Here is a 19,192-nt window from a genome sequence, read left to right on the forward strand (position 1 = left end):
TTATTCTAAATGGTCACACTAATATACTGATAAAGCAGATTACAAGGAAAATCAGCAACTGTAAATGAACAGAAACCAAAGGAAAACATAATTTTGAATTAAATGAGATGATCACACTTTCAGGAGGTAAGCAGTAAAAGGCAAAAAAGAACCAAAAAATCAACAGAATGATTCATCTTTGTAGGCATATTGAGCAATATATGTTTATAGTTTTATCTTTAATATATAAAAATACTTATTTACTTCATGCATCTTAATTAACTACTTATGGATTTAGGTTTCAAAAGCACTAAAATGACCATATGATTTCTTTTATGTTTTAGTACACCTCAAACTGGCTTAAAATAAAATTCTGTTATAGCAATTCAACTGCAATGAATAACAAGGCATAATCCAAGTTGAGGTAGATTTTTTACTTAATTAAATTTTACATGAAATAAGTAGATCTGCTGGGCTAAAAATATACATATATATTTTTTAAGGTTGTAATTTTACTTGCTGCAAAGTGATCAGACCTAAATAGTTGTGCTCCAGAATTCTCCTAAAACATCAATTAGTAATTTATTTTTATTCCTCTTCTTTGAACTCCTTAAAATGTTAAAATGCTTTTAAACACTAATTCTAGTTACAACGAAACTGTTTAATGTGAATTTAATTAAGACAGAACATAAGTCTCTGGTATTAGCAATGACATATACCCGAGAGAAAGTATCTTTCACTAGAGATTTCCTTTACCAGATATTCCCAAATGAATACCATAATAAACATTTAGAGAAGTCATTAAGTATGACTAATTGAATTATAAGAAAAAGAAATCCATGAGCCTAGCAGCCTTCATAGGTATCATGAGGAAGGAGAAAGTAGTACTAAAGCCAATGCAGAAAATATATTGAAATAATAAAAGGTTCAGAGTTGCAAGAAGTTAAAATAAACTAGGCCAAATTTTGTTTTCAAAAGTTGAAAAAAAACCCTCAAACACACATCTCCAACATGAAATGAATGGTAACTTAGCAAAGCATATATACATATAAAACAACATAATTTCTTTAATTACATGTACAAAACAATGTAATTCTTCATTAGCTTCTATGTAAAAATACAGGACATACCACCAAATATAAGAAATAACTCAGTCCTAAAGTTGAAATTATTTTAACTCTGAAAATGTTAAATACAATTAGGATGGTTTCAATACAGTTCGTTAACCAAACGTATCACATAACAGTATACTGGCCAGATGTAGTGGCTCACACCTGTAATTCCAGCACATTGGGAAGCCAAGGTGGCAGGATTGCTTGAGCACAAGGGTTTTTGAGACTAGCCTGGGAAAAATAGTGAGACCCTGTCTCTACAAAAAATTTTAAAAATTAGCTGGGTACGGTGGCATAGGCCTATAGTTCCAGCTACTTGGGAGGCTGAGGCAGGAAGATCACTTGAGCCCAGGAGTTTGAGGATGCAGTGAGCTATGATGATGCCACTGTACTCCAGCCTGGGAAACAGAGAGTGAGACCTTGTCTCTTAAAAAACAAAAGCATAAACAGTATACCATACCAAATATTTAACATAAACATCACAAACAACTCATTTCTCTGTTCCTAAAATGAAAACACTAACTGAAAACAAAAAACAGGTTTTGCATTCTAAGATAAATAAATATACAAAATCCTTTTTCAAAATAACTTTTTTGTGATCACAAAATGATTCCCTATTCATTATTATTAGAGAAAAATGGAAAGATACCAGAAAGCACACACACTCACATAAACACACCCCCCTAGAACTTCACAACCCAAAAGAAATCCTTTTTCAATGCCTATTCTTTTTTCCAAGAACAATTATATGTGATTGTTTTGTAACTGGACTTTTCATTTAGTAATATATTGCAAACTTTTATGTAAGTCATTAAATATTGTTTTTATAACACAATTTAAAAAAGTTGAACAGTATTCCATTGTATAGATATACATAGATGTAATACATGTTCTGCATTAAACCTCTAACACAGAACACTGAGGTTGTTTCCAATCCAATGCTATTTTAAATAACACTGTGAAGAACATCCTTTTATACAAATCTTTGAATATATTTTGCATTATGTGCTGGAATGAAATTCATCTAAATTTAACTGCTCAGTCAAAGGGTATACACACTTTTTAAGGCCCTCAGTACTTATATCAAACTGCCCTCCAAGAAAAGCATCAATTTACATCCTGACCAGTGAGTATGATTCTCCCACAGTCCCAATCAACACTGCTTTTAGTTTTTTTATTTTTAATTTTTATTTTTTGAGACAGGGTCTCAAAAACAATCCTAGCCTTTGGGAGGTGGGAAGGTTGCTTAAGACCAGGAGTTAGAGACCAGCCTGAGCAAGAGCAAGACTCCATCTCTACAAAAAATAGAAAAAATTAGCCAGGTATAGTGGCATGTGCCTATAGTCCCAGCTACTTGGGAAACTAAGGCAGGAGGATCACTTGAACCCAGGACTTTGAGGTTGCAGTGAGCCATGATGACACCACTGCACTCCAGCCCAGGCAAGAGAGCAAGACCCTGTCTCAGGAAAAAAAAAAAAATTCATATGCTTTTCTCTAGCCTTACAAAGTCAAGGAATCATGCTTCATCACCAACTCAGCATGTGAATTACAGCTATGTCATTCAGGAAGCCAAAGCCTTCCATTTTGTTTTGACAGCTTCGATAGTTAAGAAGAAATGCCAATCTCTATATACATTACAAAGAAACTAGTATTATATTTTCATTTGTTATTTAAGCTCACTGCAAGATAAACTCATCTTTAAAACACGACTACATTTCTATATTCATTGTTTCCACATACAGAGTCACGCGCTGTGGGACATTCCGATCAACAAGGGACTGTGTATATGACTGGTCCCATAAGATTGTAATGGAGCTGAAAAATTCCTATCCCTAGTGACGTTGTAGCCATCACAATGTGATATATATGTCTCATTCATGTTTGTGGTGATGCTAGTGTAAAAAAAACCTACTGCACTGCCAGTCACATAAAAGTATGGCACATACAATTATGTATAGTACATACTACTTGGTAATGATAAATGATTTAGTGGTTTATGTATATACTATATTTTTATTAGTATTTTAGAGTGTACTTTTTCTACTTATATATAAAAAAAAGTTTAACTGTAAAACAGCCCCAGGCAGGTCCTTCAGTAGATATTCCAGTAGCAGGCATTGTTACTTTAGGAGATGACAGCTCCGTGTGTGTTGTTGCCCCTGAACACCTTCCAGGCGGACAAGATGTGGAGGTGGAAGCCAATGATATTGATGATCCTGACCCTGTGTGGGCCTAGGCAAAGGCATGTGCTTATATTTAAGTTTTTAACAATAAAGTTTAAAAACCAAAAAATAAAAAATGTTAAAAATAGCAAAAAGGTAGTAGAATAAAAATATAAAGAAAATATTTTGTACAGCTATACATGTTTGTGTTTTAAGTGTTGTTACGAAAGAGTCAAAAATTTGAAAAAAGTTAAAAGTTTATAATGTAAAAAAGTTACAGTAAGCTAAGGTCCATTTATTATCGAATAAAGAAAAAACTTTAAATAAATTTAGTGTAGCCTAAATGTACAGTATTTATAAAATCTACAGTAGTGTATAGCAGTGGTCCCCAACCTTTTTGGCACCAGGGACTGGTTTCATGGAAGACGATTTTTCCACGGACAGGGTTGGGGGGAGGGGGGAGGTGGAGCTCAGGTGGTGATGCCAGCTATGGGGAGCGGCTATAAATACAGATGAAGCTTTGCTTCCTGGCTTGCTGCTCACCTCCTGCTGCGCCCCAGCCACAAGCTCCCCCCCACTCCCAGTTCCTAAGTTTCATGGAAGACAATTTTTCCATGGATGGGGGGAGGGGCCAGGGGGCAGAGCTCTGCAATCCGGTCTCTAACAGGCCACAGACCGGTACCGGTCCACAGCCCGGGGGTTGGGGACTGCAGGTGTACAGTAATTTCCCAGGCCTTCACATTTACTCGCCACTCACTCACTCACTGACTCACCCAGAGCAAGTTCCAGTCCTGCAAGCCCCATTCATGGTAAGTCCCCTATACAGGTGTAACTTTTTAATTTTATCTTTTATACTGTATTTTCTGTATCCTTTCTATGTTTAGATATGTTTAGATATACAAATACTAATCACTGTGTTACCATTCCTGCAATATTCAGTGCAGTGACATGCTGTACAGGTTCGTAGCCTAGGAGCAACAGGCTACACACCAGGTAGCCTACATGTGTAGTAGACTATACCATCTAGGTTAGTGCGAGTATAGACTATGATGTTCACACAATGACAAAGTCTCCCTAACAATCTATTTCTCAGAACGTATCTCTGTTGTTTAGTAATGCTTGACTATAGTTACATAATGGAAAAAAGAAAAAGATAAAAATACAAAGAGGGACTACTTGCATTGTTGCCCTACATATTAAACCTTCAAGACCTTTTGGGGTAAGGCTCTACAATATCTAATTCTCACTATACATAATTCTCCCTCACTTTCTATGAGAAACAGATCACAAGTCCTAAAAACAAATCCACAGGGTGAACTGTTTCATTCTGTAAAGAGCTGTATATTGCTGTAGATCTCTAGTTTGCTACTTTTCCCAAGCCTAAAAGATGACCAAAAGATTAAACATTAAACAAAAATAACAAAAAAATAGAAGTAACATTATTTCTAAGAGAACATTTTACCTATTTGAAACTATAAATATCTTATAGAATGCTATGCTACACAGCTGGTAAATTCCAACTTTTGGTGCCTTAAGAGGTTAAATACTCAACAATTTCCTTTTATACGTGCTACAATGACATTTGTGAATGTAGCTTATTTAAGACATTTAGCCCAGGCTGGATTTTTAAAATCCCACTCTTCTAAAAACAGTGATTTGCTACCAGCTATAGGCTCTGAATTTTAGACCACGCAAACTTTTCACAAACTTTCTTATTTACCCTCACCTAAAGGCTGGAAAACCCCACTGAAGACTTTTAAAACTCATCAGACATAGAAAAAAAAAACAGCTTTAATTGTAGGATCTCACTGACACAAACATAAGGAAATTCTGAGTTACAGATACCCCACATTAAACTTTTTCCACTGACATTGTAACTTCTGTCAACATTCACAGAAAATTCAACCCTGGTCAAAGGTGACAGTTGACAATCCTGGAAGTTAACATCCTCTGTTTATTTGAACAAGTTATACTCTCTCTCTGCACAGGGAATTGAAGTTTTTCTTGTTCGTGATTTGATCTCCAAAATTGAAATCACTACACTTTAAGTGTTATAAATTCTGTCTCCAAGATTTAACTTCACAATCCAACCCCAAGGAAAAGTGCTGAGAGAAAATAAGCATTATACATGAAAGCTAATACATTTCTGAGACTCATTTCTAACAGCCTGTGCAGAGTTCCAGACACACAATAATTAGGTCAGTTGCCTTAAAAATTAGCCCAATAAGTGAACACCTTAAGTCTGTCTCAGAAATCACAATTAATAGCCCTAAAAAGCTTCAATAAAACAAGCATACACCATAAATCTCTTCAAAATAAAGTTATAAATAAAATGAGCTGAACACTTGAATTTCGGTACCGATGTGTATATCAACATGAACCCACTCCATTGGTGCAAATGATCCTTTTGTTTGTAAACAGAGGCCAAGGAGACAGCTTATAGTACTTCTCCTATGATGTATACGGTAACACTAGTAGAAGAACAACATAAGGCAACTTAGAATAAAAATGAAGACTTTCTCTGTATTAACATCATTTCTATCAAGATTATGGGAAAAATATTTATCACCACCTCCATAAATGTAAAAAAGAAAATCCCAAACATAAAAATATGTTCTATTAAAAACAAAGGAGTCCATTTTGGAATACAAATAAATATAAGCCTTAAAGAAATAAAATGTCTTATTACAAAGTTGCAGGGCAGTGGTTAAGGATGCAGCCTTTGAGTAGGATCGCTTAAGCCCAGGAGTCTGAGGTTGCTGTGAGCTAGGCTGATGCCACGGCACTCACTCTAGCCCGGGCAAGAAAGTGAGACTCTGTCTCAAAAAAAAAAAAAAAAAAAAAAAAAAGACCAAAAAAAAAAAAGGATGCAGCCTTTGGAATCGGCTCTGCCTGGGTCTGGATCCAGCCCTGCCATGACCCAAAAATGTGACCTTGGAGAAGTTACTTAACTTCTCTGTGGCCATTTCTTCATTGTTTATCTGAAGAGAACCCACTCCTCTGAGGATCATGACTTAAAACATGGCAAGAGCTTACAACAGAGTCTGCTTGGCACACTGTAAGTAAACAGCAAGTATTAGGTCTTATTTTTACTATCTTCATACTTGAAGGCATTGGAACATTTTCTCAAATTCTGGGTTTTGAACATAACTTGAAGTATTTTTAATTAATTAATTTTCTGTTCACTTCTTGAAAGAGGGCATAAGAATTATTCTATAGATAATTAGTGTATCTTCCCAGATGAGCCCGTAATGGTGAATAGTTATTTTAAACAGAAATCATGGATGTGCCTGTTACTGGTAACTTTGGCTTGATTTCCCAGATGCAAAGAAATCCCCTACCAGGGGAAAACAAACAGTATTAGAAAATTCTGGGTTTGTCCTGTTACCATTGCAGGGTAAAGCCAAATTCACATTTACTAGCCTGATGGGCATTGAAAATATTAGTCACCAAATTAATCCCAACAAACAACAATAATTGATTGGCTCATTGATGTATTTCCCCTTGTCTTCCCCAACCTTTCTCTAGTCAGAAAGGAAAGTTTTCATATTTTCTGAGAATCTCATTACTGCTCTCAAACCATGCTCTATATCTTAGTATAATTTTAAAAAATGAGTCAGCACAAGCACCTCAAAAAACTGAATACCCAATATGGAGCTATTTCTCTTCATAATAGAAATGTGCAAAAATAATAAAAAAAAAAAAAAGGTTATTCAGAGTGCCAAAGGTAATGGAAGAATACATGGAGAGTGAATTTTGCAGATTTTGCAAGGTAGCTTCCAAAAGTAGGTAGAAAAAGGTAAATGTTCTTTATCAATCAATACATGTGTTTTTCATCTGAATGGTATAATCCATGGGAAAATGGACATAATTACTATGGATAAACCCAAAGAAGAAAATACTGTGTATATGACAAATTACAACTTCTCCTTTCATGACTACTAGGGTGGGGGGAGGTTAAGATACTCCAAATATTAACTTCACTTGCAAATTGCACTGTACATAGCTGTGCACCATGCTACTGCAATACTGCTTTTCGTAATGTAATCCAAAAGAAAATTTCGAAAAGGTAAACTGCCCCTAAACTGCAAACACATTTGAATACCAATTCAGTTAGGAGTCTATTTAGACATTACCCTTCTTAGAATAAAGTGAATTAAAGGCCAAAAAGGTAAACTGCCCCTAAACTGCAAACACATATGAATACCACCAATTCAGTTGGGAGTCTATTTAGACATTACCCTTCTTAGAATAAAGTGAATTAAAGACCAGGAAAAGACCACTGGCTTTAATCAGTGAAACAATACAGACTTCCCAAGGCTCCACATAACTCATTCTCCACCATTTTTATTAAAAGTGACCTACCACCTAAAAATTATCCGGGAGGGTCAAGAAAGAATTGTAAGGCTGAAGTGCACTCCTCCAGAACTCTACTACTATACCCTAAATTTCTCCTTGTTCTTATTTAACTCTTCCATAACACTGTGTATGGTTTTCAGATGAGTTCAGAAAAAAATTGCTATCGCCACTGCTTAATACATGGATTCTGTATCATATAAACCGAGGGCAGTTCCTCTTTAAAGCTCTGACTTTCAAGGGTCTATATAACATGTTTCAACTCTATGTTAGTGCTGTACGTTTTCCAGGTACCTGGGAGGAAACAGATAGCAACGGCCTCATTTTTCTGTTAATTGCGCTTTTGTTGTTTTTGTTGTTCTTGATGTTTTAAGACGCCTTCCAAGGCTGTTAGACCTTGAAGAGAGCTGGCGAAAGATTTAAGGATGTCTTGCCTTCCAGATTGGGTATTCGGGCTTAGCTCAGTAAAGCTGTCGTGAAGCGGTACGATGGGTCTCAAAGACAAACCACGTGGTATCTGATGTTTGTCTTTATATGTTTAAAATAAAAATGTGACACTACAAGAAGGTTAACATGTGGACCTAATTTTGAAAATACAAACAGGAAGCACCCCCACCCCAATATTACCATTTAAAAAAAGGAAACCAAACCTCAAAGATACCTTCCAAGGAAGTCATGGGTGTGACCAAAACTAACAAAAGTAATAAAACGTCATCTAAAACCCTGAAACCACCAAAAGTGAGGGTCTCATTCAACCAACTAAAAATCTAACACCTGTAACTTACTCCTCTGTTTTGATTAGTAAAAAGAGCATAGATTTAGATACGTAAAATCTTCTCCACACTGGCTTAAGTCTTTCAGTAGTAAAGATCATCATTAATAAAACATCCAATGTCAATATTAATCATAGTGGCCTTATTTGAAGTTTTTTTTTTAACTTCAAATAAGGCCACTATAATTAAGAGTAAATACAATTTTAAAAATGTTTTATCACTGTGATGCTTACAATTTAAATGTACAAAAAACTGTCTGCTCAATGGAAACTAGATTGTTAAATTTGACTTTCTTATTCCCAGAAATAAGCATAAAACTGTTCTGTTTCCAACATTGCAGGGGAAAAAACACTTCTGATTTTAGAACAGTTCTATTCACAAAGCTCAGGTTAAAAAATTATTTTTCCTTTAAACATCACACATTTGAGGACAGTGATACTTTAGAGCTAACTTTTAAACATTATTAAGTTCCAGAGCCAAAGTATTTTTATACTTTATTATATAGTAAAAGGATAGTCTTCTGAAGAGCTCAGTAACCTGAAATTGTCAGACAGCTTTTTAAAATGTTGCAAATGCTCAAAAAAAAATCATAAAAACTGGGTTTTTTTTTCCCCTTCCTTTTGTAGGAATAATGTTGTAAGCTACACTCTAAGAGAAGGGGGAAATGTGTCATTGACAGTTAGAATATCCAGAAATCTGTGAATAACTTTAGGAGATACATACGTGTTTGTAGGGCATGTAGTTAGGCTTCCTTTGATTCTACAGTCAACCTGCATCTAATCTTGACCATGTTATTCACCTGTTTATGACATCTTCCTTTTATAATAAGATAACACCACCTGTAGCACCTACCTACATAACAATAAGCCAAATAAACTACAAAAAGCATATTCATAAATATAAGCCTAACACAAATTACAAAAGATTTGAATAGTAACAATAATATAATTTGAAAAAAATTGACATTAAGTATCCAAAAAAGCAATACATGACAGCTTTAGTCTTTGTGGCTTTTGCATATGTAAATGAAATAAAAACAAAATCAATTGAGAGGAAGAAAATGGAGATTTTAAAAGTCAGAGCAAGATAGGAAGTATTGACCAAAATATTTATGTTGTAACACTCCAAACAATGATAGCACATTTTTCTCCTACTAACAAACGTATCATGAAGTACACATCTAAGAAACACATCCACCTTCAATTTCTTAACACAATCCCTATTAATATGCTGTTAGCAAAAATACAAATACGGAAAAGGTGAGGGCTAGTGAAAAGGTGGGAGAATTTATTAAATTAGGTATATACCGCAAAGATTTTGTGCAGAGTTTAGCTCCAAGTTATGCAATAACCAAACTGCTGGTGATAGAAATCAACCCTCTTTTTTTTTCCTGATGGTTTAAAAAACAAAACACAACAAAAATTCTCCATTCCTTCTCTGTATCTCAACCTGGTGCTTCAAATTGTCATCTTGTAGAAGCTACAGAAAACAAGTCATCTACTCGATAACACTTACCTGACCAAAGGTGTGGTGTTGTTTTAATTCAATATGACAGAAATCGCAAATTGCCACATAGTAAATTTTTCTTAAAATCAGCAGCCCCCTTTCCCGTTTAGCCTTATCAATTCTAACAACTGTGATCTTCCATGAGATGGGAACTGGTACCAAATGGACAAACAAGCAAAAAACCTGAAGCCTTAAACATAAAATAAATCGATAGGACTCCCCTTATTTGAAATGATCAGAACCAATTCAACGTTCACAGGGTTACAAAATGCAATTAGAAAAACATAAAAGGCACACTAAATAAAATATATCCGCCTCTAGGAACTAAAGGCAATGAATATGAAACAATATAATACAAACGAATGAACAATGATAGAATGTTGGGGGGAAAGACAAAGTTCTATTATCTTAACTGAACGATAAAAAATTATTTAAAATAATGTAGACTCAACAGCTGAAAGCTTATGATGGCCCAGGCGGCTATCCAATCACTTTGGAAACCTCAGATACAAGCAGACGATAAACACCACTTGAAGACTGAAAAAAATGACATAAGCCCAGTGTAATATTTGGTGACACACTAGCCCTTTCAAGGGGCATTCCCCGAGGACATTCCAGAGAAAAAGTTATGGAATCGTAATCAGACAAAGATCTATATACTTCACGGTGCTGTGGGAAGAGCGCTGATCTGAGAGTCGGAAAAGTTTCAGTCCCTGAACCACTAACCAGACAACTGTGTGAACTGAGCAGGGCACTCAGTCCACCTACGTAGGCCTCAGTTTCCTCATCTGTACAATAAAAGAATGTGGCATAATCGCTCTGGTCCTTCCAGTTCTAACATTCTACGACCCACTTTTGGCACTATTTATTCAATACAAGGTATGACAGGATCACAGGGAACAAGAAGAAAAAGAAGTGGGCATGGCTCTTTGGGAAAGAGAAAATCCGTTATCTCTTTGAGCCTTTAAAATTCTTGTGGTTTTGATTAATCCCACCTTCCTAAAAGCTGGCACTTGTTTGCTCCTGTGCCTTTCTCATCACTGCTGGCTACAAGTGTTTGCAAACGCCTCTTGCTCCACGCAAATTCTGTCCTCCTTGGTCACCCTGACCATCTTGCCAGATTCCTTTAGCCTCAGACCAGCTCTGTGATACAACGACTCCCCTTCGACTCTCCATATCTACCCTCGACACCAGGAGCACTTTTTTACTCTCTATCCCTGGCTAAAAAAAAAAAAAACAACTACAACACCGCATCCCACTGCCACACGTACAAGCCCAGGCCTGGCGGGTCCTGATGTGGGGTCCCGCCCCCCGGAGCCTTATCAAAATGTTCGTATTTGTTGTCTTGACTCCTTATAAGGCACTGTTTCTGGAAGCTCTGCTGATACCCCCCACCGCACTGGGCACCCCCAGGCTCATCTCATCCCCGGGAGTAACAGGCACCTCTTTTCTAAAAAAGACAAAAAAGCAGTGAGACGACAGGGGCTATTCGGAATGGCAACACGAAGGTGTGAGGCGGCCGACAGCGGCCCCCTTCGCTCTTAGGGGTTCGGCGGGGGGTCCTCACACACCCACCCAGACACACGCGCACGCAGTCTTCCCACTGCACACCCTCCGCCGCCGCAGCGTCCGCCCGATCCCCCTCGCGCCCCGACACTGTCCCCCGGCTCGCCTGCAGCCCGCCCCGACTCCCCTCTGCCCAGCGCACCCCTCGCCCAGCGAGCAGCCACTGTGGCCGCCTCGCCGCCCGGGGAGCGATGGCGGCGGCGCGGCCCTGCCGGGCTTCTCGGCGGCTGGAGAGCGGGGCCCCGCCCGGGCTGGCTCCCCGGCCTCGCTGCCCCGGCCCCGGGGCCAGGGCTCGCCCCCCGGCTCCTACCTCGCTCAGCCCCTCGGGCGCCAGCGGCCGCTCCGGCCCCGCTCTCCGGCTCGCCCTCCCGCTCGCTCCCTCCCTCGGCCGGGCCCCCGCGCGTAGTAGGCTGCGCTCGGTCCCCGCTCGGGGTGACGGCTCCGGCCGCCGACTCTCCTCCCGCCGGGGCCCACGGGGGCGCGCGCGCTGCTCGCGCGCGGAGGCCCGGGGGCGCGCGCCTCCCGCAGCCCCGAGCGCGCCCCACGCCGGCGCGCGCCGCTTCCTGGTTCCGCCCGGCGCGCGCTCGCAAGCCCCGTGGTCCCTCGCGCCCCCTGCGCGGCCGCCCTGGACGGACCGGGAACCCCCTCGGCGCGCTCGGCGGGGCCGGCGCCGCGCGCACCTTCTTTCCGCGGAGGTGGGATGGCTTCCCCGCTCGCCTCCCCGGCCGGGCCCCGGGGCCGCAGGCGCATGCTGCTGTTTGGGTAGCGGCGACCACCACCGGCCACCGGCGGGCCCGGGCCTTGATGATTGGCCCTCCTCCGCGGCCCGCCTACCTCCGTCCCCCGGGGCTGAGGCCCGCGTTCCAGGTCCTCTCCCTCCCAGGCCGAGGTCAGAAGTCCACAGCACCCTAGATCAATAATTATCCCGGGTTTGCACTCGGGAGGGCGTCTCAGCCCGGGCTCCTGTCGCTTACTATCCGGACGGACGGATGGCCGACGGGCGGGCAGGCGGAAAGCCTGCATGGACACAGCGGTTCACAATCGCCTGGGCCGATTGGATTCGTCTACTGCTGCAGGGTGAATCTATGGGGAACCGAGGCGTTTGGGGCCATTTCCCTTCCTGGGGAACCTTGCTAACTCCCACCAGTCAGGGCTGCAGGGGAGACTGCTCTGTCCAGAGAAGAAAGAATAAGCAGGGTCACCTCGGAGGATTCAGGGGAAGGGAGTCTCCGAGATCTTTCCCATGCCATGGGGAGGGGGTTGCGGTGTGTGAGAAGGCAGCCTGAGTCACCCACTCTCCTCCCCTCCAGCTACATCTCCAGAGCTGGCCCACAGTTTCCCTGGCAACCCTCAAGGGCCAGCACCAAAGCAAGACATATCAAAGCTCCAGAAAGCCCGCTGCAGGGGGCAAAAGAGGGAGAAGGACCCCTTCCCAGCCCCACACATACACACAGAGCGCCCCTTCCCTACAGTCTCATAGAGGTTGTCCAGCTGAAAATTCTCATGTCCAACCAAGAGCTGCCAAGTTCTCCCATGAGCCTCCTTTGGCAGCTTTTCCCAGCAGCCTTCCCTTCACCTCCAGAGTAACACCAGCCACAAAGGTCTTTGTGTCTGTAGCCGATCACAAAGCCCTTCTCCCCCACCCAGGCTACTGCTCCTGTCCCACACTCTGGGCCAACAACATCTGGCACAGGGCTTTGCACAGAGTAGGTGCAGGCAGCTTGGAGGTGGGAGCAGGAAGCAGGAAGCTGGACAGATGCACCAGCCCCGAGCTCTCTGGCAACCCCTCTGACAGTCACTGCCCAAGATGTTTGGACGTTTGTGCACCCCATTTCTCTTTCTTGTAAGCTTTCATACCTGCACACATGCTGTTCCCTCTGCCCAGAATGTCCTGCCTTCTTGCTGCCTGCCCTTCCATGACATTTGCTCCAGGCAGCATGAACCCCACGAGGGCAGGCACAATATCCCCACTCACTTTTAAATCCCCCCACCCATGCCCTGCCCACAGCAGACACCCAATAATATTTATGGAACAAATCCTATGTTCTAGGAATGGAAATGAAACTATAAGGACTATGTAGCCATTCAGAGTACAGGGTCTAAAACCAGACTATCACGATGCCTTGAGCCCTATGACCTTGAACAAGTTTTCTGCCTCTATCTTCTCATTTGTACTGTGGTGATAGTAATAGTACCTACCTCATTATATCACGAGAATTGAGTTAATACAAGTAAAGTGCCTCAAATGCTACAAAGCACTGTATAGCTGTTAACTATCATCATTGTTATTTTTAGTAACCTCTTCCTAAGACTGGCCAAGTTCTAGGACTCAATCCAGCTACCAGGGCCGCTAGGTTAAGGGTCCTGATGGGTGGGGCGCACGTGCCTCTTTGTTCCTGCATCTCACAGCGCATCCCTGACTGATTGCTAGGCACCAAGCTAGACCTGGCTGGCTGTGTGCACAGACATGGAAGATGGAATGTTCTGGATGACTACCTCAGCAAGACAGACTGTTGTCATCCTGGGACAGGAAGGAAGGTCCAACACCTACCTCTTTCTGCTTGACAATTCAGATAAGGTGAGACCCTCTTCTTCTGGGCCTCAGGGACATATTCCCCTAAGTCGAGGGGAAATCAAACTGACACATGACACTGAAGGAGTCCTAGAGAGGAAGAAACTGGATAGGAAGCTAGGATCCTGAAAGACCCCACAGAGATACCAGAGAGAAAGGTCCCGGGAGATACCTGGGGATGCAGAGATGTCCACAGGAGGGTCTCGTCTCTTATTCCACCGTGGCCTGACCCAGGAGAGAAACAGGCTTGAAGGATGAGCCTAGAAGTCTAGTGCACAGCCCTTGTCCCTGCGTGCCCCTACTGGCTACAGCCTCTTCCCCTCTCTCTCATGGATGAACATGTGGCTCCAAGAGAGGGCAGTTCCCCTATGTCACATCCTCCCTCACTCCTGCCCCACCACAGGGAGATCATGAGGCCATTTTCTGGGAACGTAATTGAAACCACAACCATGATCCCCTCTAGCCAGAGGCCAGAGATCCACACTAATGTGACTTCCCTCTGCAGACCTCTCGGGATCTCAGGAATCAGGCTGGCCCCAGGGTAGCGCCGGCCACATGTTAGCCAAGGGAGGGCACATGTGAGGATGAGTCCTTCCATATGGGGATAAGTCAGTACAGGCCCCCGGAGCCAAGGGGAGGAGGCGTGGGACACTCAACAGAGACCTCAGATCTCCAGGGCCTCAGAATGAAGTTTTGTCACAGCCAGTGGTTTGGGAGGGGCTCTGTCATACCAGGCTGACTTCTGCCAGGGCATGGGTGGTGAGAAGAGCCAAGTTTTACAGTTAGATCTGGTTCCAAACTCCAGCTCTGCCAACTTACTAGCTGTGCAACCTTGGTCAAAGTACATAATATCTCACAGGGCCTCAGTTTCCCCTCATGTGTTAGAGTTAGGAGGAAAAGTATAATATATGTTTATAAATGCATAGACTCTGGGAGTGCACACAAGGCCCTAGGAACTGACATTGACCCTCCCGAAGGGACCTGGCAGACAGGAACAGGGAGAGACTAACTTTTCACTGTATAGCCTTTTGAATCTATTGTGTTTTGTACCATGTGCATGTACCACCTATTAAATTGAATCTTTTGTGTTTTGTGCCATGTGCATGTACCACCTATGAAAGCATTACTAAAATAGACATTTTTTTAAAAGGGAAAAATAGAGAGAGAGTGTTTGTGAAAGTCACTAAGCACTGTGCCTGGCTTATGGAAGGCACTGGATAAATGAGCGTTTTCTCTCTTTCTTTCCCTCAGCCCAATCCCAGCCAGTCTGCTGGGCCAGGAGGAACGTTGAGGGGAGGGGTGGAGTGGGGACGTGAGCGAAGCATGTGCAGGTCCTTGCAGGACTCCCCACCTGGAGATCCTTACGTGCTCTGCTCCCAGTCTTGCTCCCGTGTGCCTCACCTGTCTGGGCTCCCTTCCAGCGAGAGCCAAACGGTTGGCTCTCCAGAAAGCCTGAGGATACCCCCCAACCCTGCCTCCTGGGACAGGGTCACCGTGTCCTCTCCACCCAGAGTCCCGGGGCGATGTGGCATCATCCAGGGAGGGCAGGGCTGGTGAGGAGAGCAGAGTGCCACTCCAGCCAGTGTCTTCCTGGCTTCCCAGGCAGGTTAAGAACCCAAAAGTCAGCTCGGCGCCAGGCAAAGATGAGGCTGCCTGGGTGGAGAAGCAGGTCAGGAGGACCAGGCAGGCAGAGGCCAGGGCGGCAGCAGGGAGAGCCTTCTGGGTGCTGTGGGTTGTGGTGAGAGAGCAGGAGTATGCCCTGAACTGTCAGAGCTCTGGGAAGCCCTGAGCTGTTTTAGGGACCTTCATTAATCCAAAAATATCTATGAAAGTTCTGTTACAAACAAGCAGTAGGACACTGCCCTTTAGGCAACTATTAACAGTTAACTCCATAGGGAGGGGCCTGCAATGCAGATGGGACTGAGGGCAGAGGAGAACATGCCTGGCGCTGCTGGCTAATGTCCCTGAGCACCTACTATGTGCCAGGCACCAAGTCTTAACAGTAATCCTGGCAGTGTCCTCCTTTTACAAATGAGGATGCTCAGTTCAGAGAGGCAGATTCACTCATCCAAGATCACACAGCACAGCTAGGGTTTGTACCTAATGACTCCAAAGCCCTTGTGTTTTCCTCTAGGCCACACTGACCCTATGAAAGACGAGGAGGATTTCACCAGGTGGCCGAGGGAGGGAGGACCTTCCAGGTAGGTGGAATGGAGGGGTAAAGGCTCCGAGTTGAGAGGCCAGCGTGAGGGGGAGGTGCCTGGCTGAAGCACGAGGTGAAGGGAAGGCTGCACTCTCTGCAGCAAACGGAGACCAGGCCGCCCCAGAGAGGAGGGCACAAGCCCTGGCCCAGTCTTCATTTTGACGTATATCCTCCACTTGCTTCTGGGGCTGGAGGGCCCATTTTTGAGGCTTGGAACATGGAAGATGTGGGTGGGTCTGAGACTTAAGAAACCAGGGAATGATGAAAAACAGAGATGTGAAAAAAGAACCCCCTCCAGTTCAAAGGAAAGCGGCAGAGTGCCGGGGACAGCAAGGAGGCAGACGGGCAGCCCTCTCCCACACAACCCCCAGAGGGCTTGAGGTCGGTACTGGGCTGGCCAGGGCACAAAAGACTTCTTGTTGGCTGGAAGAAGGAGAAACTAGCTTAGCAGGAAGAGGGCACTGACAGTCATCGTGGATGAGGATGACAGCCCCGGCCCAGGACTGCTCAGGACAGTGGCCAATCCCACGAGCTGCTGGCTCCGCTTGCCCACCCTCCACCCTCTCCCCCTGGCTCCTGGGCCTGCCTTGCTATGAGAGGGACTGCAAAGGGTGGGCTCCTGCTGCCCACCTGGCTGGCCAGGCAGTGTGCCCCCAGCACAGATGCTGCACCCTCCTCTCTTTGTCCAGACAGAACCCCGCCTGCAAGCCTCTCCCCCAAGGCAGGTGGGCAGAGGAGGCAAGATTCCCCCTCCCACCCACCCCGTCCAGTCCCGCACCCCTCCCCTTACGCTATTCCCAGAAACAGAGGACAGTCACTATGCCTCAGGCAGGATGGCCTTGTGTTCTCTTGGTGACTTCACTGTAAATTGACTTCCCTGAAGAGTGGTAGAGGACAGGGGACAGAGGTGGGGACAGGCTTCACCCCTGATCCAGCGACTCCTTCCCCTCCCCCAAATCCACACAGAATTCCTCTCCATGTGCACACACACCCTCCCTAGGTCCTGCTCTGTCTTCAAGGACAAGAATGGGGACAGCATTTATACGGGGAGGTGCTAGGGTCTGGTCTCAGAGGTAGTGTGTACTCTGAGCATGGGCCTGTGGCCCCACTTCTAGGAGCCTTGGGGGTGGGGGTTGGATGGAGGTGGACATCCAAGCAAAGGCAGGTGGAGGTGAAGCAGGATGTTTAAGAGCCCTAGGGCTTCAGCTCTCCCCTCTCTGCCTCAGGCAAAGAGATAACTTCCTGGAAAACCTCCAGCTTTCTTGGGAAGGCCCTTCACCCCCACCTCACCTCCCTCTGACTCCCACGCAACAGGAACGCTCCTTGAAGAACGGACTTGGAGCAGAAGAGACAAAGGCATCTCTGTACCACTCCCTCCACTGCCCCGGGAAGGTCAGGTCAAGGTGACCTCTACCTGTTCTTCCCAGGGTAGAGGCATCTGCAGACCTGGTCTCCAAGGGCAGGGCAGAAAAGGGATTTGGGATAATTCTTCTCTTTGTCCATAAACTCAAACCCACCTTCAAATAGGTCACACTGCCTCATTCAATAGAGCAGGGGCATAGGCGGGCATGGGGATGGAGGAGCCACGCTCCACACCATAGAACAACTTTGGGCTAGCCCAGCCAAAGGAGACCTCTGCCGCAGTGTGCTGGGGTTGGGGAAGTTTAGAAAGGTTGTCCTAAGTCCCTGCCCAGGACCAGAGCAACTTGGATCCTGGTGCCAGCTGTGTGCTTATTAGCCAGACAGCTTTAGCCAGGTCTCTTTCCTGCCCTAACACAAGGGGCTGATTCTGGCCCCGATCGGCCTCAAGGTTGTTGCAAGGACCAGTTGAGTAGAGGAGTCCAACCGTGTTTGTATACAAATATGCCCCGATTCAGTTCAGGATATGTATATAGAGTGCTACCTGCAGACTAGGCTGTGGATTAGTAGTATTCCTAATAAAATATGGTCAATCATCTTTTGAGGAATATATTCCTGTAAGTTTTTTTAATCCTTCCTCACTCCCCACTTAATGCTGTGACTTAGAATTGAGGGTGCAGGGGAGTTGGGGCGAGGAGGCCAGCCTCGGACCCCAGCCCAGCCAGACCCTAGGCAGTTTCTGATCTTCCTGTACCCCATCCCCTAGGCCTGTTTTCTCCTCTGTAGCCTGGTCCCCAAAAACCACCAGGGTGCTTTGTGGTGGGAAATAGCAGAGACCAAAACAGGGGACTGAAAGCAAAGAAACCCCAAATTTGACATATCCGGGTAGTTGTGTTATCCGGAGCCACGACCACAGTCACCTCTGCCCCCAGCCCAACTCTGACACCCGTCCCTCCTCCAAGGGTGCCCTTTGCCCATCCTGGGAAAGCTTCAGGCTCCTCCCCTCCCCCACTGCATCTCAAAGGGAGAGTGAGCACAAAGAAATGGAGAGAAACCCAGACAGAATCAAACACAGAACCAGATAGAGACCCAGAGAGAAAGAATCAAAGCAAGAGGAGGGAACATGCCACGAAAGACATGGGGATTCAGGGCTCTAGAGACAGAGACCGAATGTGGGAGAGCCAGCAGCTGGCCCAAGGAGCAGCGCTGGACATAGGGTGAGGGTGGCGGGGCACAGGCAGGCTCTGAAGACACTAATGCATACCCTATAAGGCCAACCCTTCCAGTTCTGTTCACTGGCACCTCAGTGCTAGATTTTTAGGACTCAAAACTACCCACACCCTAGCCAAGCCAAACCCAACCCGCCAGATGTTGGTGGGTGGGGCTGCCCACTGGAGCAGCAGGCCCCTGCAGGCCCCGGGGAGGAGTCTGGAGAGGCGGCTGCCTGGAAGGGGGCAGGCAGGGCCCCCACTCTTAAGTGGATGCCCTATGCCACCCCAACTCCCAGGTGCCCAGATGTGAGTGCATGGCCAAGGTGGTCCTCTGCCTCCAGACCTTGCTGAGAGGACTTGGAAATGCAAGGAGTTTGCTCCCATCAACTGACT

The 19,192-nt window shown here is 44.8% G+C and overlaps 1 protein-coding gene across 3 annotated transcripts in view; it reads right to left on the reverse strand.

Annotated features, from left to right (window-relative positions):
* Window positions 1–12,227, reverse strand: part of STAT5B (signal transducer and activator of transcription 5B) — a 58,493-nt gene extending 46,266 nt beyond the window's left edge. Inside the window, exon 1 of one of the 3 annotated variants that reach the window (XM_045526571.1) lies at window positions 12,135–12,227. The gene's annotated coding sequence lies outside the window, so the exon portion shown is untranslated. Of the gene's footprint in view, window positions 1–11,764; window positions 11,974–12,134 lie in introns of those variants that run through there. The other 2 variants (XM_045526569.1, XM_045526572.1) reach the window with 2 other exon arrangements.
* Between the last annotated feature and the right edge of the window lie 6,965 nt (window positions 12,228–19,192).

Source organism: Lemur catta, chromosome 15, assembly GCF_020740605.2.
Source record: "Lemur catta isolate mLemCat1 chromosome 15, mLemCat1.pri, whole genome shotgun sequence".
Classification (NCBI taxonomy): Eukaryota; Metazoa; Chordata; class Mammalia; order Primates; family Lemuridae; genus Lemur; species Lemur catta.